The following is a 25,343-nucleotide window of genomic DNA, read 5'->3' on the forward strand; positions in this document are numbered from 1 at the left end:
CAATAATCGACAATCGCGTCGGTCGCCGTGCGTCACGACCCGCGTACTTATCAGGAGGACGGTGACCAGGTACTCGCGACTCGCGCTCCGGAGCAGCGGTACCGACTAATGGCTCTTCAGTTTGCCGGAACGCGTGATCTCAGTTGCCCCCGCCTCACTGCAAAAGCGTGAAAAACATCAGTACCGCCGTATAACGTATTTCCGGATTTTGCGCCTATCATGCCCACCTATACATACACGGCCCCCACACGACCTCGACCGGTCTGCGGCCGGGACTGCGTCGCAGGATCTCCCCGCCGAAAACCGCATCGTCAAACTGCCGCGTAAGATTCGCGACGTCCGGCGACGGATCGACCAGGTTGAACCGGGGATCAACCCAAGACACCGCGTCGACAAGGTCCTCCCGGCGAAATCCCAACCCCTGCGGAGAAAAACAACCTAATCAGTTTCACGCATTCGCGCACCATCCAGCGCGACGGAAGCACTTATCGTGCATCCGAACGCGCACTCACCTCCTTGCCGAAGTCGGCGCTGCTACTCAATCCGAGGATCACCGGTTCCATTGTCCGGAAAATCTAAAAATCCACAAGAAAACAAACGAAAGATAAGCAGCGGCTCAAAGAAGAAAACAGAAATCACACGTTCACAACGGAAATACTTACCGTCAACCCTTGTACACGCGCCTTCGCAACACACATGCACATAGAAACTTCAGAAATTAACATTGGTTTTATAGCGAAGAGGTTCGGATCACTCGGGTACGGGATAATAAGCTGAAACACTTGATCTAAAATTTAACGTTTAAACTCTTTTATTTAAGGTGCATACCGGGACCATCTCTAGAAACTAAACAGGAACTGCGCATGCGCTGAATGATTCAATTTCATTGGTCAGCGAAATTGCCCCGCGGAGTAATTTTCGTCAGCTAACCAAGGCGACCAACGTACACGAAATGTGACAAGGCTCTGAATATCTCGCGCGTAAAGTAGCGTATTGAGGTTATGTTGATATTTATTCCTACTTATCGTGAATTTTCTAAGAAAAGTGTCATTCAGCAATACCGTAGTTGATATTAGAAGATATTTAATCGACACAATAAAGACGTCAATGGGGAAACAAATATCAAAAGCTACAGAAATTGGATCAGTTATTTATTGAAAGAAGAAATCTGAAATTAAATGTGGAACGTCATCAACGAGTGGGAGTCTAGACAAACTGAGGCAGGTAAGTAAAAATATTGTTTATTTCAAACAGATTCTTTATTGACATAAAATTGAAAATAAATGGATTGTTGAAACCCAGTAGAAGGTTGCTCCAGAGTAGATTTGTTACAGTGCAGTGCTCCGGAAGCCAGTAATCAGTGCCGATGAACATGAAATATTAAAATAAAATCAGTAACAAGGAATAAAAGAAATAGTGTATCTTGAAACACAAAGCTTAGGAGTACAAAAAGTAGCAATTCGTTTTTCTGTCGCAATTTATTGAAAATTAGTGGTATCCAAAACGATTAGAAGCTCTTGTCTGATGATAATATCTTTTAATATTTTCAGGTGGGAAACAACCATCATCGAAGCGAGACTGAAGTTGTCAGGCGTTGAAGCGTGTAAGTAAATTTCTGATGCTGTGATATTTGCATATTGCAATATTTTCACATGTATTCAATGATAAAATTCGTTTGTTCTGACATACTTAAAGTTTCAAGTTTGGATAATAGGATGAAAATCATACCTTACCTGATGGTCAAAACGTTTTGGTGGCTAGGACCCTAGTTTCTCGATTGGTGCCACCGTTCCAACCATCGAACCTGGTTGTTCCGTTGTTCCATTAGACAACAGGTATCCGAAGGAATTTCTTCTGGTCATCGCCATCTTCTGAACATCAGTCGTGGCAAAATTGAAGAGCACGACACGCTACAGATCATGGTGTTTGAATATTCCATTATTTTAGATCTATCGAGCCAATAGTAATAAGTTTGTTATTCAACAATTGCTGCTAACTAATTTTACAGAGCAATCATTCCATGCACCATTGTAATCCAAGCAGTATTATTGGCCCGCATTATTTTTGAAATTTTATTTTCGGCAGTTTTGATATTTTATTTTTCACTATTTTGGTATTCAATTCAAATGAATAGTGTTTCAAGTGTTAAATCAGATTCCAAGGATGAATTTTGATGTGTAAACTGAACCAATCTCAATCTAAAAATGTTGGATAACTTCAGTTGAAAATGTCTCTAAAGTCAATATTAATCGACAGTATCATCTGACTAGCTAGTTGCAGCTATCATCCGTGCTTGAGCCTCGTTCAACCCCGGCAAGGTCTAAGGAATGCATTCACTTACTAGTACACGTTACAAATGATCACTTTGTCTACAATAGGACTTACTTGCTGGCTAACTTTTTTATGATGAATCTTTATCAGGGAGTCATCCGGTAACTTATTGAAAGCTTGAAACCAGATTCAATTCTATACTCTTACAATGGTCCTTCATTGAAACTGAGAGTTTGTGAATCTCCATTTATTACAATTAATTCTGCATCCCATGTTAACACTGTTCGAAACCAAAAAACTTATCCTAAGATTGGAAATGGAGTCTGCAATGCACAAGTTATCTAGTGGCACAAGTTAAAAACAAAGAACCCTATAACGGTTTCTGCGACAGAGGGATTACTTTCGGATATTCATGTTACTGGATGATGTTCGGAGCACTATGAACAAGATATTGTATTGGATTCAGGTTTAAGTAAATATTTTCATGAACTTCAGTGAAAATTAGATATTTATTTGTTTCAAAGGAACAAGGGGTACAATGTTGAACCGGATAAGTCAATATTTTCATATGAATGTTCTGAACATTACTCTAAAACATGATTATCCATAAAGTTAATTGTGACACTGAGGCACATTTTGAAAATGTTGATTTTTAACTTGTGTCACAGAATGTTTCTGAGTTTTACTCTTCGGATTAGATTTTTTTAGATTAGATTTGAAATTGAAAGAAACCGTAAGATCTACAACTTCCTTTTCCAACCAACAAAAGTGGCCGATGATCTCTGCATGTGTCATGAATTGAATGGGAAGAGAAGCCATCAGCGAACAGCAGAGACGCTATTATTTTGGCTGTATTTTCTGTTGAAAGAAAAAAATTTCATTGTTATTCTTAATGTATGAAGTAATGAAAATGATTGAATAAATTGTCCCCACCTACCTGCTTCGGTTCTTCCAAGCACCCAACATTTAAACAGATTTCTTGTTTCAATCGCATAGGACGAATTTCCAAAGAGCATCAGCATCAAATTCCGACCGTTCTTTGAACAATCAATTTTCAATAACGAATGCTTTCCAAGCCTTTTCGAGTGACTATCTGAATGACTTGGGATTCTAACCTCAAAAATGCATGTGAACTACATCGCCGACAAAAACAGAGTTTGACAGCAGGGTCTCGGGGTGGCCAGACTGCACGGACGGCGGATTTAAATTCGCGCATGCGCAGTTCCTGTTGAGTTTCTAGAGATGGTCCCGGTACAAAGTTTTCTCTAATAACTTGTGCTTGATTTTCTACGATATCAGCCGGCTCTGATGCTGGTCTGATATTAATAATTTCCAAGAATGCAGTGAGCCAGCCGGCTTGGTTGCCTCAGGTCTGCTGCTTGGTCCGTGGTTTGCCGGTCAGATATTTAGTAGCCAGTGTTACCGTTGCTTCGAGCCCCGATTGTCGCGTCGTCCATCTGTCGGCGTCTGGTCGGTACTGTCGGCGGTCTTTGTTGTCACATAATCTGTCTCTGTCGTTGAAGGTGGTCAGTCCGTGGCTCCTACTCAGGGGTTCTCACCCGGTGACCATCATTGTGATGTGACCAGTCACCGGTCACGTAACAATATTTAGTGGAGAGAGTTTTGCAGAGGAAAGGTGATAAGGTGTTTGTGAAGTGGTTGGGTCTGGATAAATCACACAATTCTTGGATAAATAAAGACAATGCATTGTAGTCGTTTTATTCACATCGTGTTTATATTTTTTGTTAAATAAATATTATTTCTATTCAGATGGTGTAATTTTTACATGTCCCCAGGGTAACGTGTCTGTACTATCGGGTAGTAAATACCGCTTATCATCGTGATGGCTCAAAGCAAGCTTCAATTGTCGAATTGAATACACTTTATGCAGATTCGAACGAATGGTTCGCTGCGTTTCTGAAATACTCTCGTGTTGGTCAAGGCAGTCGAGATAATTTTCGAAAGTTATTTGATTGTTCAATACATTATTTTTCACACCTTTTGCTTTCTTCACGATCTTATTGTCATCCATTCGCGTCGCATACATTTTGGATCGCAATCCGACAAATTCAGTCATTATTTCGCCATTTCTCTCATCCTTCATTAGTCCTACAACTTTTTTGTTAACCTGAGGGATTTTATAAATATTATCCGCAGGATAATCGCTGGTGTCGAATCTGTCAATATTGTTGCGAATGAATTCATAAACGTCGCAAGATTTTATTCCATAAATAAGACTGTCCGTATCGGTATACATTAACTTACAATTTGATTTCATCTTTGGTAACATAAAAGAATAATGAAAGTCGTGGACGCAAATTTTGGATAAATCTAGAATGGCCATTCCGGTGTAAATTGGCTTGTTAAATATCACTTCGAGCCTGTTCAGCTGTATCGCAACGAAATTTTCATCGAGTATACTTCGACTGTGGAAATTTGGTCGCGATATCAGTGCTTTGGCACCGCAACGTCCATGCCATTTTTGCGCTAACTTGACGTCTGAATATTTTCGAACATTTTCCATCGTTTTACCAAATACCACGTTGTTCATCAGTGTGTATAGATTCTGGGCGAATTCGTTGGCACTTTTGGCTCTTAACGCCGTGTTCAAATCAATATAACTCTTCAACCATGCTGATTGTTTGAATTTCAATATTCTATGAATTTTACGCGATATCAAACCGTTTTTACCTACTGTTGTAAATTACAATAATGTATAACATAACGTGTCTTGTTCTGCAACGTAGCTAAAAGTTTCGGAGTTTTCCCACCGGGGGGTTTTTGATGATTTGGACAAAAGGGTAAGTCTTGATGTAATACGAACATTGGTGGAGTATTCTAAATCTACCTCCAATATGTATTGTAACGGGCTTTTTACTTCACCCGGGGGAAAGCGGGGTCGGCACAGAGGCTCGTTTACAAGAATGGCGTTGACCAACACGGCAATAGAAAGATGAAAAAAATAAAGATTGACGGCACTGCAGAACAGGTGTTGGGCGCCAGGCTCGAGAGAGCCGTGAGAGAATACACTCTTACCAGATTCGAAATTTACCGTCCAATAGCATTCGTTCGCCGACTCGAACGGCGAACCAAACTCACACCACCAAATCTCAAACCGAAACTATAGCAGGGGCAAGCACACACAAAAACAGCCGACTAGCTAGCGGTGAGGGGACCGTGGGCGCGAAGGTGAAATAGTATAGATGATAATCGAATGATTATAGATGTAATTACCAGCGTTTATTAACAATCAGTGCCGTTACGGCACACAGTAGGAGAAAAGCCCAAAAACCTGGCCAAAACCCCAAAAAATAAATTTTCGAAATAGGGTCAGTTGAGTAGTCATTCAGGTAGAGGACTAGTAACTGAATTCTATTGTGGAAGGGGAAGCCCTCTAAGTGTATACCTGCGCCGCAGCGTCAATTGGCAGCTAGTGTTCGTGAAGAGTGTACGTGTCACGCGCTGAACAGACGAAAATAACGCTGACTTCAAAAACCCATAACTTTAAAGTGACGGGTTTAATTTCAATTCTGCAACATGGATATGACTTCTGGAGGTATGTAGAACATGTTTTTACATCGGTTGAATCTAAAGTTTATGTATAAATGATTGAAATGTAGTATAGCCTTCGGCATAAATAAAATTGAATAATTTTGAAAACTTATATTTTCAACGGTCCGAAAAGTTATATATTTTGTCACATTTTGCAAAGCTCCTAGTCTCGGCCTTTAGTTTAATGTATAAGCTTTCGAAATTTACAAGAGTTACCTGCGGAAAACGTGCGTCTTGTCCGTTATGATTTTTTTCGCATCGTGCGGTAGCCGAGCGTGCACGCGGCACTATTGAGCAGCCTCTGCGCCTCTACCTGAGAATGGGTGAAGTAGCATCATAACGGACAAGTCGGCTGTTATACGCTTGAAATAAATTATTTTAATATATATGTATGTGTATATATATATATATAAATTTTCTGTGATTTAATTGTGATATATACGTATGCATATATATATATATACATATTAAAATCAACCACATAAAAATTTCTTAAATATGAATGAAATGTTATAACATTCAAATAAAATATTTGAATATACATATATTATATAGTAAGCAAAGCTTTCTTTTAACCAAATCCATGTCAATATTTTCTGTCTAATTTTTTTAAAATTATTTCAATTATTGCGGTTATTTATTTGGTAAAATAATGTACATTGTTCAAGTTTTTGTATTAATTGAAAATTTTATCTTTTCCTTTAACACCAATTTTCTACAATTTTATGTCTTTATTACAGGATCCGGTTACAAAGAATTGGTGCTGACAAGGAAGTGTCAGAAGACTACCACAGAAGAAGCTGAAGAGTTTGTCGCCGGAAGCTGTAGCGATGTTGATCGCTCCTAAAGTGACTGCTGCAGCAGACGAATTTTGTGCAGAGATTGAAGCCGTGCCGGGAGTTGTAATAGATACAAACTCGGATAATGATTCTGACTCCGACTCCGACTCCGATTACGATTTTGATTAGGAATAAAATTTTCTATTTTTGAAACGTTCCGTATGTATTTTGGAAATAAAAATAATAATTGCGTAGAATACACTGTTCACGTTTATTTTATCATGATGATTTTTTTCAATATATTAATTTATCTATTTAGCAGGATACTCGGCCATTTTGTTTATAACAATTTGCTGTAAGCTCTTTGTTGCAAGTTATAGACAATAGATATCGGATTGGTAATCAGCGACCTTGAAAACCCGTATATACCAATTTTTGTCAACATCTGGTAACTTTTTAACGTTCATGTCGGCCATATTGGATCGGCCATTTTTTTTACGATAATTTGGCTTGCGGATTCGTAATCAGCGACCTTGAAAACCCGTAAATACCAATTTTTGTCGACATCTGGCAACTTTTTAACATTCATGTCAGCCATATTGGATCGGCCATTTTGTTTACGATAATTTGGCTTTCAGATTCGTAATCAGCGACCTTGAAAACCCCTGTAAGCCAATTTTCATTCCCGTCAAAGGTCATTTGAGGTTTTGGCCAGGTTTTTGGGCTTTTCTCCTACTGTGCGGCAAGGCAGAAGGCAACAGGCAATAAACTATTTACAGGGCAAGCGGTCTTATCGGTGGCGGTACGCTTCGATACAATTCAAAAATAAATGAAAATAAAACAAAATAGCATAAAATATAACACAGCAACAAAATTAAACAAGTCAGTAGAACACGGCAAAATCAAGCAGTATAAGCTAGAAGCGACTAGCGGCAAGCGACCAGGATAAGCGAATAATAAACGGCATAAAATCAGTAACAGTTCAATAACTCATGCGGCTACAGACTCGTGGTAAGGCAAGTTCGTTAACAATTTCAAAACTCGAAACAGGGCAGAACAATTCTAAAAAAAACAAGCTTGCTAACAATCTAACAGTTTCACAAACACGAGATAATCCTTCTTCGCTTTTTCTATATTCTCGGCACGGTCGCCTGTCGCTGCTTGACGGTGGTAGTTACGCTCGGCAACGACGGCACGGGCGCACACACTCACTCACAGATTCTCTCTCTCTCTCACACTCACGTACTCGGTACGCGGCCGGGAAGCGGCACGGTACATGATCTATTATCAAGTATACGATACAATAAAGCGGCAAAAGATTACCGGATGAACAATCAGAATATCTTATCGTAATTATAACAAATCAAGGTAGCAATTAAAATCAGAAATACAATCGAGTAGAAAAGCTCAGCTACCACGAGGCTCGCGGGCTTTCACACAAAATGGCCGACCAAAGCCGGCCGGCAACCTGTTACAGAGGGAAAAATGGCCTCAGGCCGTTGAGAATCTATAGCCAGCGAGATTCGGGATAGCGACAGCCTACCTTGTTACGGCAAACAGCTCCCGGTTCTTCCCAAAGAAAAACAGCGGCAACGGTTCCTCCTCGGCAGAGATACAGAGCAAGGGCCACAACAGAACTCGACTTCGATTTCTCAATATAATTATTGAACACGATTAGGCACTACGATGAGCTACAATACGTTCAATAGCGCAGCACAAGGGAGAGTGAGGTGGCCGCCGGCCCTCGGCGATCGCGATCCCGCGGTGGCGCTACGGGAGGGGATGATAGGTAGATTGGCGAGAGACCGGCGGGAGCCTAGGCAGCCGGTCTGTTCGCCGCGCTGTGCTGCGTGTTGCGAGGGTGGTCTGGCGAAGGCGGAAATGTCCTGTCGGCATCGGCGATCCCAGGGGGGTGTTACGTGCCAGCCGGTATCCACGGGGGCACCCTCTCTGTATCCTACATTACCGATGTGCAGTTACCATAGGAGAACTTTAGGAGCTCTTACCCGTAGTTCTTAAACTAATACCGACATGCACAATTATAATCATAACGTGCAATATTCTTATATCGACAGTTCTCTACGCTACATTAACCGTTATTTCATCAGCTAAACTTATATACATATATGGTACTTATATTTTTCTCACATTTGACCGTTATATTTTTCAACACTAGCTTTTAAATAAATCCCTTAATTTACGATCGCAGCTGCAGTGCTTCAAAGTAATAAACACTTGCAATAATTCAGGGCAATAAACACTTGCAATAACTCAGAGTAATAAACACCTGCGATAATTCAAGTCAATAATCACTTGCAATTATCACTCAATAAAGATAGTCGAGTAGACTAAACAGAGGAAACGTGGGAAGAGAAGTCATGAATAGCTCTCAGATAAAGAAGCCTTATTCTCAGAATTAGGAATAGCGCCCTTATTTAATGATCACGCGGCCAATTAGCGTATCGCCGCTTGCTTTCTAAACCAACCACCTCACGCTAATTCCCCGCCAAGATCCTACGCACTAATCAGAAACCTTACCCCCATACTAATTAATATCCTCATCCAATCATCCTAGACCCGCGAGAAACTGTAACCCTTTCGAACTCCTCCTATTTTTTCCACCTCTTTTCTCAACCTTAATTCAAATCAGGGAGAACAGTTTTAGACATCAGAGAGATCAGAGCAGAATAAATCCAGACATCAGCGAGAACAGTCTTAGATATCAGAGAGATCAGAGCAGAATAAATCCAGACATCAGCGAGAACAGTCTTAGATATCAGAGAGATCAGAGCAGAATAAATCCAGACATCAGCGAGAACAGTCTTAGATATCAGAGAGATCAGAGCAGAATAAATCCAGACATCAGAGAGAACAGTTTTAGACGCCATAGAAAGCAGAACAACTTTAGAACAGAGTTTAATCCACAAATCATAGAAAAGTTTAGACTCAGTGAATAAAGTCAAACTCAGAACCTCGAAGATTTAATAACAGTTGCGATTGTAATAAGCAAAACAGCAGTTTATAAACAATTGTAAATTCGACAATTGAGAATGTAAAGAACATTGTTGATTATTAATAAATGTTTATTCTAAATTAAAGTGTTGTGTAAAGAGAATTATTTCAATCACGCATAGTGATGGTTGGCACGAGCCTAATTACCTTACAAACTCTCAGAATTAATTGAGCTGAACGAGAAGAGTTGAGGAGCTGATCAGCAGATTTTCGAACATCAACTACGTAAGTCAAGAGATTAACCAAAATCACGCAGTGAATCATAATCAACTCGTGGCGTTCCTCTCAGAACGTAACAGGGGGGCTGAGTCCGGTTGTTTGTGGGTGCCGGGTGGCAAGGCCGGTCTTATCCATTGAATAAAGAAACTCAGGAAGAAGCATAGAGTCTAAATTTCAATGGTGGGGGTAAAGCGGTAGTGACGTCATAAAACTGAACCATTCTCCTTTTGGCGGGCTATTATGAAAGTGCCCATACTCACCGAGTTTCTTTATTCAATGTACTCACCTGAACTCCGGCATCACAGTCAAAACATAACCTCAATAGCGGTTACGCATAAGATCGTGCTGCATATGTAAATAATCATGGTTAGTTGTTGTTCTTGTGGTTATTCACGAACAAAAGGCCATAAAAATGACGCAGTATCATATCATGCGTAAGTACAATCATATTTATGACAAACTTTATTATACCGGGACCATCTCTAGAAAGTAAACAGCAACTGCGCATGCGCCAAATAATTCAATCTCATTGGTCAGCGAAATTGCCCCACGGCGTAATTTTCGTCAGCAAACCAAGGGGACCAACATACAAAAAATATGACAAGGCTGTGAATCTCTCGCGCCTAAAGTAGCGGATTGAGGTTATGTTAATATTTATTCCTATTTCGCGAGAATTGTCTAAGAATAGTGTCATTCAACAATACCGTCGTCGATATTCGAAGATATTCAATCGACATAATAAAGGCTCGAATGGAGAAACAAATATCAAAAGCTGCAGAAATTGGGTTAGTTATTTATTGAAGAAATCTGAAATAAAATGTGAAACGTCATCAACGAGTGGGAGTCTAGACAAACTGAGGCAGGTAAGTGAAAATATTGTTTATCTCAAAAAGATTCTTTATTCACATAAAATTAATAATAAGTACATTGTTGAAACCCAGTAGAAGGTAGCTCCGGAGTAGATTTCTTACAGTGCAGTACTCCAGAAACCAGTTATCAGTGCCGATGAACATGAAATGAGTAATTAAATCAGTAACAAGGAATAAAAATTAATTATTGATTGTAAACACAAAGTTTAGGAGCACAAAAAGTTAGCGATCACAGCAAACGTACTTGACAAATGTCCTAATACCCTCAAAAACCCTCAAAGACTCCGTTGAATAGTTGACAAAGTTTATGCAAGTCCATTGTACAACAGTCGATGTTCCGTTAACAAAGAAGAGTTCACCAGACATCCAAGTACGAGAAGATAAAAAGGACAACAGTTAATTTCACAGTGTAACTCATGTTACTAAAGAAAAATTAGGAAACAACGCAATAACGTACAGGACAATCATCCCATAGCTCAAGGAGACCAATCTTCACTTCCGTGATAAAAATAAATGGATCGTTGAATCTCAGTAGAAGGTGCCTCCGGAGTAGATTTGTTACAGTGCAGTGGTCCCGAAGCCAGTAATCCGTACCGATAAACATGAAATAAATAAATAAAATCAGTAACGAGAAATAAAAAAAAATTGGGTATCTTGAACACAAAGCTTAGGAGTACAAAAAGTAGCAAGTCACAGTAGACGTACCTGATGCAATACCCTAAAAAAACCCTCGCTGACTCCGTTGAATAGTTGACAAAGTTTACGCAACTCCAATGTACCACAGTCGATGTTCAGTTAACAAAGAAGGGTTGACCAGACATCCAAAAACAGAAAAAGAACAGCAGTCAATTTTACAGTCTAACTCGTATTATTGAAGGAAAAAGTAAACAAAACGATAACTTACCGGACAATCGTCCTACAACTCAAGGAGACCAATCTCAACTTCCCTACTGATCACACATGATCATCTGGCCACTGGTTCCCTTTCAATAAATGCTCAAAATGCCCTCCAGCAGCTGCAGCGCAGTAACCGAGCCGATCGTAAAATGCATTTGTCGTGTTCGATATAACATCTGGCGACAGGTTCTGCAGAATGTCCAAAATTCTGGCTTGCAGTGCTGCAAGGCCTTCAATTCTACCTTGTGCATAGAGAACATTTTTCAAATGGCCCCACAAGCCATAGTCCAGAGGGGCGAGATCAGGGGAACGAGCTGGCCATGCCACCTCCGGGCTTCCTCTACCGATCCAACGTCCAGGGAACTCTTGGTCGAGGTAATCCCGGACGGCTCGTGTAAAGTGAGCCGGGGCTCCATCCTGCTGAAACCAAACAGGTTTGCCCTAAAATACAGAAAAAGACACGTTACTTTTAGTAAGCATAACAAGTATTTATTTCAAAATCACAGGGAGTCTGCTAATAAAAAGGCCCCCCTCACACGATAAGGTACACTCACGATTTCTTCTTCAATCAGCCTAAGAGCTGGTACGATGTGGTCCCTAAGTAACCGAAGATACTTTTCACCGTTGAGGTTCCCATCGATGAAAAATGGCCCGATCAGCCGATTACCAATGGCGCCGAGCCAGACGTTGAGCTTCAACGGGTACTGCGTGCCGGCCTGAATGAACAGACGAGGGTTGCTTCGGCACCAGGCTCTGGTGTTCTGCCTGTTGGGTTTTCCGAGAAGTATCACCGTACTTTCATCGGAGAAACAAATGCGACTCAACAAGCCCTCATCTGCATTCAGACGTTCCATCATCTCTTGGCTGAAGCGAAGACGATTATCGCCATCACCAACCAAGAGTTCGTGATGTACTTGAAACTTGTACGATTTGTACTTAGCTTCACGCAGCACTCTTCTGACCGACGCCTTGGAAATCTCAAGCTCCTGTGCAACATGGCTGGTTGGCTTGAAGGGATCCTCTTCGATGGTCAAGCAGATGTCCAGCTTGGTATCCCAACTTAGTTGCCGGTTTGGCTGGACCACTTTCTTCGTCCTCTCGTCGACACTCCCAGTTTGCTCAAACTTCAGGACCATGTTCCTGATTGTCGTGATGGACGGTATCGGTCGATCCGGGTGGGCAGCCGCGAAATGATCTCTGTTTTCCCGGTACGTCAGTCCTTGATGGTGATGCTTCACCAGCTCCACTTTTTCTTGAACAGAAAACTTGTAATTAGGCATTTTCAACCTGTAAAAAAACTTCACAAAAGGATTACGATACTTATCAAACACGAGGTTCACCACGTGCAATCTTTTTGCCAAGTGGCCAGTTTACGCGCGCGGGAGAGTTTATATTCGCGGGTGGAGAAGTTGGGAAACTTTACAGATAGATGATTTGATTGGCTGATATCGGTCGCGACGTTGGTCTCATCCAATCAGATTGTGGTAGCTGCGTGATTTTCGCGCCCTCGCGGGTGTTTTTCAGTATGCACAGAATTATGATACGTACTATTGTCTGGCTAAATACCACGTGGTGATCTGTTTCTGACTTTCAGTTTAAGAAATCGATATCCTTCCTTATCATTACGTGGGAAAACATGGAAATGGTTCCGCGATGAGAACGGCGACGTTTAATTACCGCGTGTTCAGCGGTTCGGGTAAACAAATTTTGATAACCTCGCGAGCATGATGTGACATTCGCGATTCGATGAATTTTGTTGATTTCGGGAAAATATGGACTATAAGAAAAATTAACAATTCAAAGTCAATAAATGGAACTTACAAACGCATCACCTGAAACGATATCCAACGATCGGTAACTCGTGATTGTAATTTTCGAACGTGGAGTCAGTTGATGTCACATGGCAATGAGTTACAATAACGTTCATTTTTCATGCAATTTTTTACAAATCAGTTGTGTCCAAAAATATTAGAAGCTCCTAACTGATCATGATACCTTCTAATATTTTCAGATAGGAAACAATCCATCATCGAAGTGGGACTAAAGTTGTCAGGCATCGAAGCGTGTAAGTAAATTTCTGATTCTGTGATCTTTGCATATGACAATATTTTCACGTGTATTTAATGATAAAATTCGTCTTTTTTGGTAGGCTCAAAGTTTCAAGTGTGGTTAATGGGAGGAAAATCATACCTTACCTAATGGTCCAAACGTTGATGGCAAGGACCCTGATTTCTCGATTGGTGCCACCATTCCAACCATCGACCCTGATTGTTCCGTTGTTTCATCAGGCAACAGATACCCAAGGGAATTTCTTCAGGTCGTCGCCACCTTCTGAACATCAGTTGAGACAAAACTAAAGAGCACGACACGCCACAGATCATGATTTCTAAATATTCGATCATTTTAGATTGATCGAGCCAATAGTAATAAGTTTGTTTTTCAACAGTTGCTACTAATTAATTTTGCCGAGGAATCATTCCGTGCACCATTGTAATCCAAGCGGTATTATTAGCTCGCATTTCTTTTCAAATTTTATTCTTTTTAGTTTTGATATTTTATTTCTTACTCTCTTGGTATTCAATTCAGATGAATAGTGTTTCAAGTCTTGAATCAGATTCTACGAATGAGTTTTGATAGGTAAATTGAACCAATCTCAATCTAACAATGTTGGATAACTTCAGTAGAAAATATCTTTGAAGCCAATATTAATTGACGGTATCATCTGACTAGCTAGTTGCAGCTATCATCCATGCTTCAGTCTCGTTCAACTCCAGCAACGTCTACAGAATGCATTCACTTACTAGTACACGTTACAAATGATCACTTGGTCTACAGTAGGATTTACTTGCTGGCTAACTTTTTTATTATGAATCTCTATCAGGGAGTTATCCGGTAACTTCTCGATAGCTTGAAACCAGATTCAATTTTACACTCTTACCATGGTCCTTCACTTAGACTGAAAGTTTGTGAATCTACATTTATTACAATTACTTCTGCATCCCATATTAACACTGTCCGAAACAAAAAAATCTCATCCTGAGATTGGAAATGGAACTCGCAACGCAAAAGTTATCTAGTGGCACAAGTTGAAAACAAGGAATTTTATAACGGTTTCAGCGACATAGGAATTCCTTCCGCATATTCATGTTACCGGATGATGTTCCGAGCACTATGAAGAAGATACTTTATTGGATTTAGGTTTGAGTCTATTGTTCTTAAATAACAGCAAGTAGGAGATTATTTGAGAAAATGTTTTCATGAACTTCGTTCAAAATTAGGTATTCATTTGTTTCAAAGGAACAAGGGCTAGAATCTTGAATTTGATAAGTTAATATCTTCATATTATTGATCTGAACATTTCTCTAAAACATGGTTATCCTGAAAGGTAATTGTGATACTGAGGTACATTTTGAAAATGTCTATTTTCAAATTGGTCACAGAATGTTCCTCAGTTTTACTCTTCGGAATAGATTTTCTTTGTTTCGAACTGCACCAACATGAAATTCAGAAATTATTCCAGTAAATGAAATATTTTGATTTTAGTATTAGGTTCCTTTCATTTATTTCATCGAACATTGCTGAAAATTCACAAAATGAACTCGAATAATTATTGGGTAATTTTCTGTAGTCGTAACAACAATTTTGTTGAACTAAATTCTAGAAAAAGAGATTCACAGTTGTGTTATTAACGGTAAGATATTCCAATTTCTTGAACAATCAAGAATCATCAAATCTAATGTTACCTTCTGAAATTACCAGAGAGTGACAAAGTTGATTAAAAGATATGTTGCACGCGATATGAAATTAAAAGAAACTGTAAGACCCACAACTTCTTCCAACAACCAACAAAAGAAGTGATAATGTTTGCATGTGTCATGAATTGAATAGGGGGAGCAGATATCAGCGAATAGCAGAGATGCAATTATTTTTACTGTATTGTCTGTTGATAGAAAAAAATGTCATTTTTATTCTTAATGTATGAAGTAATGAAAATGATTGAATAAATTGTCCCTACTTACCTGCTTTGTTTCTTCCAAGCACCAAACATTTAAACAGATTTCTTGTTTCACTCGATTAAGACGAATTGTAAAAGAGCATTAGCATTAAATTCCGACCGTTCTTTCAAGAATCAACTTTCTGGCGCAATGACAAATACTTCCCAAGCCTTTGCGAGTCACTACCTCGATTATTTGACACTCTAACCTCAAAATAGCGTATGAACTACATGGCCGACAAAAACAAAGGTTGACAGCTGAAATTCGGGGTGGCCAGACTGCACGGACGGCGGATTCAAACTCGCGCATGCGCAGTTGCTGTTTAGTTTCTAGAGATGGTCCCGGTATACAGATAACTAGAAGAATGCAGTAAATTCGATATTTCAAATAAGAGGTTAGGTATGACATTCTATTTACAATTGATTCTCGAAGAATGATTATAGTTTAATGTACATCAGTTGTTTTTTAATTTTTTGTTGCTAATTTTATTTTGTCATTTTCCCGTATTAAAAAAAATTGTTTCAGATTTCCTAAAAACTTATTGTCAAGGCAGGCATGGATCAAGTTTGTCGATATTCCGAATTGGGAACCAAATGATAACACTAGACTGTGTTCTAAACATTTTGCTGAAAATTGTTTCGATCGATCTGGAAAAATCGTTCGCTTGGTCGATGCTGCTATTCCGACTATACGAATTGAGCGATTCAAATATGTTCGCAATATGCCAGTGGAAGTTCAAATTCCAGTACCCCAAACAGATTTTTCGAAATATACATCTATGGTATATAGAGTAAACTAATTGTTCATGATATTTAGCAATAAAATAATAATAAAACCGGTCTAAATAATTATGTTTGTATTACTTACAGGTTGCACATAGTTCCGATTACATGCCAAGTTTGAACGAAAATAATCAAGCTTGCACATCGTTTGCCGGCAAAGATATCACTGAAGAAAATTCTATCATAATTGATGATATCAATTCTTCAGGTAGGATGACAATTCATTACACGACAGATTTAATATTAATTGTAATATAATTCATTTTTGTTTATTTTCTTTTATTAAAAAAATTAAAATTCCAAGATGGAACATTGGTGGTAAAATCTAACAGTAAAACTGGATTTGTATGTCTTTTAATAGCAATGAAAAGCTTGATAAATATCTACGATAAATTCGTAAGGGAGTCAAACAGTTTAAAGTATATTCCAAGCTATAAACTCTGCCAAGACCATTTGGAATTATTTTTCGGATCAATTAGATCACGTGGGGGTTATAACAACAATCCTACTTGCTCTCAATTCACAGCGGCCTATAAAAGAATTTTGATTCATGCAGAAATTCGTGATCATGGCGCAGGCAACTGTGTTCCATTGGATGAAATAAATATATTGAAATGTAGCTCTTATAAAAAAAAGAACGAGAATACGTGCGCTACTACTGTTGCTACTCCATCGTTAAGCGATAATATTAAAGAAAAATCATTTCAAGTCGAAATACCGGATCACGATTACTTTCCTAATTGTTATTTATCTCGTTTTGTTAGAGAAATTGTTATTTATATCTCAGGGTTTGTTGCTAAGCAGTTATTGGAACGGATTAACTGTCAAAACTGTACTAATTCTCTAGTCGCTGCCAAAGAAAATCTCGAAAATACGTTCGTAGCGTTTAAAGATCAGGGACATCTTGTTTATCCTAGCGATACTCTGATAAATATATGTATGGAAGCAGAAATAACAATACGTTCAATCTTTGACGGGGAATTACCGAGTGTCGATTTGAGAGAAAAGATTGAAAATCAAATATTAGACAAATATGTAGAAGGAAAAGTATTTGCCGAGTTTGTTACGCATGATCAAACAACTGTTGAAGAACATGTCGTTTCTTTAATTAAGTCAATTGTGGAAAAATATTATAAGTTAAGGATGTATCATATTTGTAGGGAGGCTATGAATAATGAAAAGAAAGAATACATTCGGAGGTCTTATACCAAATTAATATTGTTCAAAGGCCAATAATAATAATAATCATATCAGTTTCATTTGCACGATGCATTTGCGTTTATTTATAAGACAATAACAAACTTTCTCTACTCTGTACATTTAGCTCTTTCTCATATTTCTCTCTTCTTCTATGCTCTTCACACCTCTTCCTTTTCACAACCCTTTTTTTTGACTATTTTCTCTATTTCTCTGAAGTATTTACATATTCCTTCATCTTTTTTTCCACTCTCTCTATATTTCTGGATCATAACCTCTACCCCCAATTGATTAAAACAATAAACAATTAATGTTTTAATTATTTTTAGCATTTCCCCAAGCCGCTTACGTCATCTCATTGATTACAAAAATCTTTTGAGGCTCATCACAACAACTTCTCAAAGTCTAAGGACGACATCAAAACAGCAGTGGAGAAAGGGTAACAGTATTAATTATACAAAATTTAGGACCTCTTTTTGAATTCTAGATTTTTCAGATGCTTCACAATGAATTTAAATTGTAAATATATTGAATTGCCAATTTTTTTGTACTCCTGGGTAATCTGAAACGATTTTTCGCCACCAGAGAATAATAAAAATTGTAATAAACTGATGTTCATTCTGAGTATTATTATCATAACTATGTGGTTTTAAATATTGTTGACTAACAATATTTTTCTAACGCTGAAGGGACGTAAATCATTATTTATAATACCATTTTACTTTACTGAACTACGTGTATCGTATGGCTTTTTTAATGTAGTTTAAATCTACCGCCACGCGCAACTTCCGGTGACGTCATACGTGACGTCATAAAACTAGGCCATTCCCGCATCGCCCCTTCCACTGGCATGCTCCTTCCTGAGTTTCTTTATTCAATGGTCTTATCGGAGGCTCAGGTGGAGGCAACTCGACCCCTGGGCGGCAGCGGCAGCATGTCCTTGGCGACATCGAGGTCCGAGCAAGCCACAGCGCGACTACTGGGTCCGGGGCTTCGAACTCCGCGCCGGTCGTCCTGTGGTCCCTCTGCGTTTCCCGCGAGGCAGCGCAGGGTGGTCGTTGGATGGCGTCGGCATTGGCGGCGGCAGTGGTCGCGGCAGTGGCGGTCATCTCAGAGAATGGGTTGGGGGAGTATCAAAGAGCATTAGCAACAATACATGAATCTTGAAGCTAACTCTGGTTGTTCATTGGCGGCACGGCAGGACTCTCCCTTGCTCTTTAAGAGCGCTTGACGCGGCCGCCTGGGAGTAGAGGTGCGGGTCGGTGACGGGCTGGTAGACCCGCCACGTCACAGTATACATCATCAGACTCTTCGCCAACGTGCATGAAATCAAAATCATGTACTCGATGCACCCATTCAAAATTTCTACAAGGCAGGTACTGAGACATCGCCCAACCATATAAATTATTTACGTCTAAGTAGAGCAATGATTTGGTTTCCAACTGCGGATTGTAATCTATCATATATTTATTATTTGCCATTACTGTATCGATTCGAGCATTGACTCAATCCTCCACGCAAGCCTCCTTCAATGAACAGCAGCATATCAACGTCCGTGAGCAATTCAAGCTGAATTTCGGTGTTGAAAAGCATGCAATCCCAAGTGAAACCGGGTAAGGTACAGTAGTTTGCTGGATCTAGCTTATATATTCGGAGGCAATTATCGCGGAAATTTTGAAAGACGTCTGCGAGGAGCATTACGTCAATTTTCAGATACAAATCACTATACTCGCCCAGTGTTGTGATATTAAAACTGCGCCAAACGTTCTGTGCATGAGCATAGTCTTCGTCCTCAATATTTTGGTCGTTGAATACGTTGTAAAATGATTCTTTCGAGGGTAATGAGCGTTCGTTCAGTCGGTCAGCTTCGGTCACGTAATCATACGGAAATATCCCTTTGCAGGTTAGAAGATTGAATTGCGAATCTGTGGCGTTGGGGAATTGACATTTCAAATTCGTTAAATCATTGTGCCGCAGGTAAGAACTTAGTTCGCCTAAACTTGAATTCATATGCCAATAGGAATCGATGAATTGAAGTCTTACGGCGAGGCTGTGAAACGTCTGGGTGAATGCTATGTACTTTTCTTTGGTAATTGGTAGAACACTGAGCGAGGATGATTTATTATCAGCCAATTCACCGATTATGAAGTGCGCATCGTAACCACTCAAGTTGTGGAATACAACGGGTACGGTGCGATTGAGTTTGTAATTCAGATTACAATTTGAATGTGCAGGCCCGCGATATAGTCCTGTAACATGACAATGATCCTTCACGCGATCATTTAGATGCACAAATTTTAGCTCGCAAATGTGACATACTTCAGCGTTTTCGAACTCAGTCTGTTGTTGACCAGACAATTGATACATAGGTTTCTTTTGATTGAAGTATTCAGCTACCCTGACTGCGATTCCGTGTAATTGATGGGCTAACCATTTCTGACAATCGACACCTCGATAGGAATTGTAGTATGATAGCGACTCATCGTGACTACATTTAAAATAATAACCTACGCTATATGGTACATGTTTCTTATACCGGGACCATCTCTAGAAACTAAACAGGAACTGCGCATGCGCCAAATGATTCAATTTCATTGGTCAGCGAAATTGCCCCGCGGAGTAATTTTCGTCAGCTAACCAAGGCGACCAACGTACACGAAATGTGACAAGGCTCTGAATATCTCGCGCGTAAAGTAGCGTATTGAGGTTATGTTGATATTTATTCCTACTTATCGTGAATTTTCTACGAAAAGTGGCATTCAGCAATACCGTAGTTGATATTAGAAGATATTTAATCGACACAATAAAGGCGTCAATGGAGAAACAAATATCAAAAGCCACAGAAATTGGATCAGTTATTTATTGAAAGAAGAAATCTGAAATTAAATGTGGAACGTCATCAACGAGTGGGAGTCTAGACAAACTGAGGCAGGTAAGTAAAAATATTGTTTATTTCAAACAGATTCTTTATTTACATAAAATTACAAATAAATGGATTGTTGAAACCCAGTAGAAGGTTGCTCCAGAGTAGATTTGTTACAGTGCAGTGCTCCGGAAGCCAGTAATCAGTGCCAATGAACATGAAATATTAAAATAAAATCAGTAACAAGGAATAAAAGAAATAGTGTATCTTGAAACACAAAGCTTAGGAGTACAAAAAGTAGCAATTCGTTTTTCTGTCGCAATTTATTGAAAATTAGTGGTATTCAAAACAATTAGAAGCTCTTGTCTGATGATAATATCTTTTAATATTTTCAGGTGGAAAACAAACATCATCGAAGCGAGACTAAAGTTGTCAGGCGTTGAAGCGTGTAAGTAAATTTCTGATACTATGATATTTGCATATTACAATATTTTCACATGTATTCAATGATAAAATTCGTTCGTTCTGACAGACTTGAAGTTTCAAGTCGGATAATAGGATGAAAATCATACCTTACCTGATGGTCAAAACGTTTTGGTGGCTAGGACCCTAGTTTCTCGATTGGTGCCACCGTTCCAACCATCGAACCTGGTTGTTCCGTTGTTCCATTAGACAACAGGTATCCGAAGGAATTTCTTCTGGTCATCGCCATCTTCTGAACATCAGTCGTGGCAAAATTGAAGAGCACGACACGCTACAGATCATGGTGTTTGAATATTCCATTATTTTAGATCTATCGAGCCAATAGTAATAAGTTTGTTATTCAACAATTGCTGCTAACTAATTTTACAGAGCAATCATTCCGTGCACCATTGTAATCCAAGCAGTATTATTGGCCCGCATTATTTTTCAAATTTTATTTTCGGCAGTTTTGATATTTTATTTTTCACTCTCTTGGTATTCAATTCAGATGAATGGTGTTTCAAGTGTTAAATCAGATTCCAAGGATGAATTTTGATGTGTAAACTGTACCAATCTCAATCTAAAAATGTTGGATAACTTCAGTTGAAAATGTCTCTAAAGTCAATATTAATCGACAGTATCATCTGACTAGCTAGTTGCAGCTATCATCCGTGCTTGAGCCTCGTTCAACCCCGGCAAGGTTTAAGGAATGCATTCACTTACTAGTACACGTTACAAATGATCACTTTGTCTACAATAGGACTTACTTGCTGGCTAACTTTTTTATGATGAATCTTTATCAGGGAGTCATCCGGTAACTTATTGAAAGCTTGAAACCAGATTCAATTTTATACTCTTACAATGGTCCTTCATTGAAACTGAGAGTTTGTGAATCTCCATTTATTACAAATAATTCTGCATCCCATGTTAACACTGTTCGAAACAAAAAATCTCATCCTAAGATTGGAAATGGAATCTGCAATGCAAAAGTTATCTAGTAGCACAAGTTAAAAACAAAGAACCTTATAACGGTTTCTGCGACAGAGGGATTCCTTCCGGATATTCATGTTACTGGATGATGTTCGGAGCACTATGAACAAGATATTGTATTGGATTTAGGTTTAAGTAAATATTTTCATGAACTTCAGTGAAAATTAGATATTCATTTGTTTCAAAGGAACAAGGGGTACAATGTTGAACCCGATAAGTCAATATTTTCATATGAATGTTCTGAACATTACTCTAAAACATGATTATCCATAAAGTTAATTGTGACACTGAGGCACATTTTGAAAATGTTGATTTTTAACTTGTGTCACAGAATGTTTCTGAGTTTTACTCTTCGGATTAGATTTTTTCAGATTAGATTTGAAATTGAAAGAAACCCTAAGATCTACAACTTCCTTTTTCAACCAACAAAAGTGGCCGATGATCTCTGCATGTGTCATGAATTGAATGGGAAGAGAAGACATCAGCGAACAGCAGAGATGCTATTATTTTGGCTGTATTTTCTGTTGAAAGAAAAAAATTTCATTGTTATTCTTAATGTATGAAGTAATGAAAATGATTGAATAAATTGTCCCCACCTACCTGCTTCGGTTCTTCCAAGCACCCAACATTTGAACAGATTTCTTGTTTCAATCGCATAGGACGAATTTTCAAAGAGCATCAGCATTAAATTCCGACCTTTCTTTGAACAATCAATTTTCAATAACAAATGCTTCCCAAGCCTTTCCGAGTGACTATGTGAATGACTTGAGATTCTAACCTCAAAAATGCATGTGAACTACATCGCCGACAGAAACAGAGTTTGACAGCAGGGTCTCGGGGTGGCCAGACTGCACGGACGGCGGATTTAAATTCGCGCATGCGCAGTTCCTGTTTAGTTTCTAGAGATGGTCCCGGTAGAACTGAAGATATCTCTGCATGAAACTGAATGTGTTTGAACTTCAACCAAATAAATATCTTGACTGAACAAGAAAAGACCTGTTGGCTCTTCTTGCGTATGTATTACGTAAAAAATATGAAAAGCTCTTCATGGTCCGATTTGATCTTCAATATTCTATATACTGATATGAATTCATTCATGGTGGGTAGATCATGAGCAAAGTGCACGGCAGTCAGACAGGTAATTCGTGGTCCAAGTCATGCAGGGGGTACAATGTTGAAATACCGTCAATAACATTTATAAGATTAAAAATTTAAATAATAATGATTACAGTAATAATGATTATAATATAATAATAGTAATAATACATGATGCTTCGTACTATAAAAAGTTTGTACTATAAAAAGTTTGTACTATGATAAGTTTGTGCTATCAAAGTACAACTCAGGTTGCATAAATAATCATATGGACGTTAACCATCTCTGTTTAAGACATTGGTCGTTCTTTTTCTCTTGTATCATCATATTCAATCAAGGTGTTTCCAGGTCTGCGGCAGATTGCCGTGTAATGGCCGAGTTCATCAATTGATCTCGTTTTCACTTTTGTAGTGGGTGGTTTGAAGTTTACAACACCAACGAGGTGGTAGTTTTGTGTATCTGGTATTTCAATTTCAGTCGGAATGGCGGATAGTTGAATCTCTGTTCGGTCAGGATCCCCGATAATAGGGAAAACGTCAAATGCGACAAAGTGACCTGCAAAACGCAATAATGCCTAGATGACGAGCAGGTGCCGAACATACGGGAATAAGTATAGAACAATGGGTAATACAAAAATGGGCGAATCAAAAATAGATAAAGATGTGGGGTAACAGGTACAAATTTTATTCGCTAAATTTTATTTGTGCTCTACAAGAATCTTTGTACTTGAAAAGCCGGCTTTTACGAAGTGCAATAAGGTAAGTTGAATCAGAGTTGTAAAATTATTAATAAAAAAATATTACGTTCACCATTTTTATTTTTTCAATGGAAATATTTTTAACCATTCAATTTATTTTTCAATGGAAATATTTACCATTAAAAAAATAAATTCAACGGCTAATGGAATCATTTTACATGAAACAAATGAATCTAATGGCTAATACAACTTTGTTTAATTAAATAATCAATTTAATGGTTGATGGCAATTCTTTTCATTGAAAAAATAAAATCAATGATTAACGGAAATTATTCAGAACTCTGTAATTGTTTCAACGCAAAATCAGTCATTAAGTGAGTTCTTAGTTGCTGCAGTATGTGGCATACATAGCGCGTACCATTGTATCACACATAATAGTTTTTTAACTTCACTTTAAGAAATGGGAAATTATCATTCAGAACTATTTATTTATGATTAATGGAAATTTGCCATTTTAAGAAATCAAATTTATTGGTCAATAAATACTATTGCTATTAGAAGACTAAATGTAATGGTAAACGAAAATCTTTTCCATTGAAACTCTACATTCAATGGGGAATGGAAATTCTTTCGATTAAAAAATTGAAATTAATGATTAATGGAAATGCTATTGCATGAGAAAATTTAAATTAATGATGAAAATAAATGCTCATGCATCACAAATTCAATGCATTATTTACAATCCTGAGTTGATCCAATTCGTTCAATTTAATATGGTTTTATATTTTGTAGTTTGAGCTATCAAGTTGTGTTAAGTTGTTCGTGCTAGCTTATGCTGTATTTCATTTTCTCTAAAACTAGAGTATATTCCCGAAAGAAGTGGGGAAAATAAATAAACTTATTTGAGAAAAAAAATTTAAAAAAAGGGGGAGACTAAAATCTCGCCACGTCCGTGCCGTTGGTTCTCTCCAAGCCAATCAACTGAAATGTTTCAGCATTTTCAACAACAATCAATGAACTATTTCAAATAATGTATTCATCCTCGAGTTAGGGTGAAAAAGACGCAAACTGAAAAATGGCCATATTTTTGGGAAAAAACATTTGATAGCTGCAAAATAACGACCCTAAAATTTGAAAAATTCATCATTTTCATCGAGGTATTGCACCGGTTATTGAACTTGAAAGTTTAATTTGAAGGCCTTGGAGATAACAATCAGTGCAACATATGGCTGCATGAATGCAAACCTACAGGAACTGTTGAAAACATCCAAAATTGGACGAGATCTGAGATGTGATGCACATAAGTGACTGGGTGATCTAAAAGGGAAGTAAATCTGTCCCTGAAATAAATCCACTCGTAGGTGTAACTCTAACTCCGAATTGAAGTACTTATTAAATGAGAATATCTGTACGAACGAGGCTGAAGCTAGCAACTAAAATTAGCAGCCAAACGTTTGAATGTTCATTCGAATAAGGTAGTAAAATCCGAGAGTGAAAATTTTGGGAAATATCTTGATCCAACAATACTTTTATAGAATTATGAGGATCAAACCGAACTGCATTATTCTATTTCCGAAAAACTTGGAAACGTTTGGCTGCTAACTCTGTCTGCTAGCTTCAGCTTGATACTGTACGATTATGGAAACAGTTGTTACCCGTTTCA

The 25,343-nt window shown here is 38.4% G+C and overlaps 1 long non-coding RNA gene across 1 annotated transcript; it reads left to right on the forward strand.

The window, feature by feature from the left end:
- Nucleotide 1: 1 nt before the first annotated feature.
- LOC124413117 lies at nucleotides 2-25,134 on the forward strand. Its single transcript, XR_006929847.1, has 3 exons — nucleotides 2-119; nucleotides 17,519-17,521; nucleotides 25,124-25,134. It is a non-coding gene; the product is annotated as an uncharacterized LOC124413117 (long non-coding RNA).
- Nucleotides 25,135-25,343: the final 209 nt, after the last annotated feature.

Source organism: Diprion similis, chromosome 12, assembly GCF_021155765.1.
Source record: "Diprion similis isolate iyDipSimi1 chromosome 12, iyDipSimi1.1, whole genome shotgun sequence".
Lineage (NCBI taxonomy): Eukaryota > Metazoa > Arthropoda > Insecta > Hymenoptera > Diprionidae > Diprion > Diprion similis.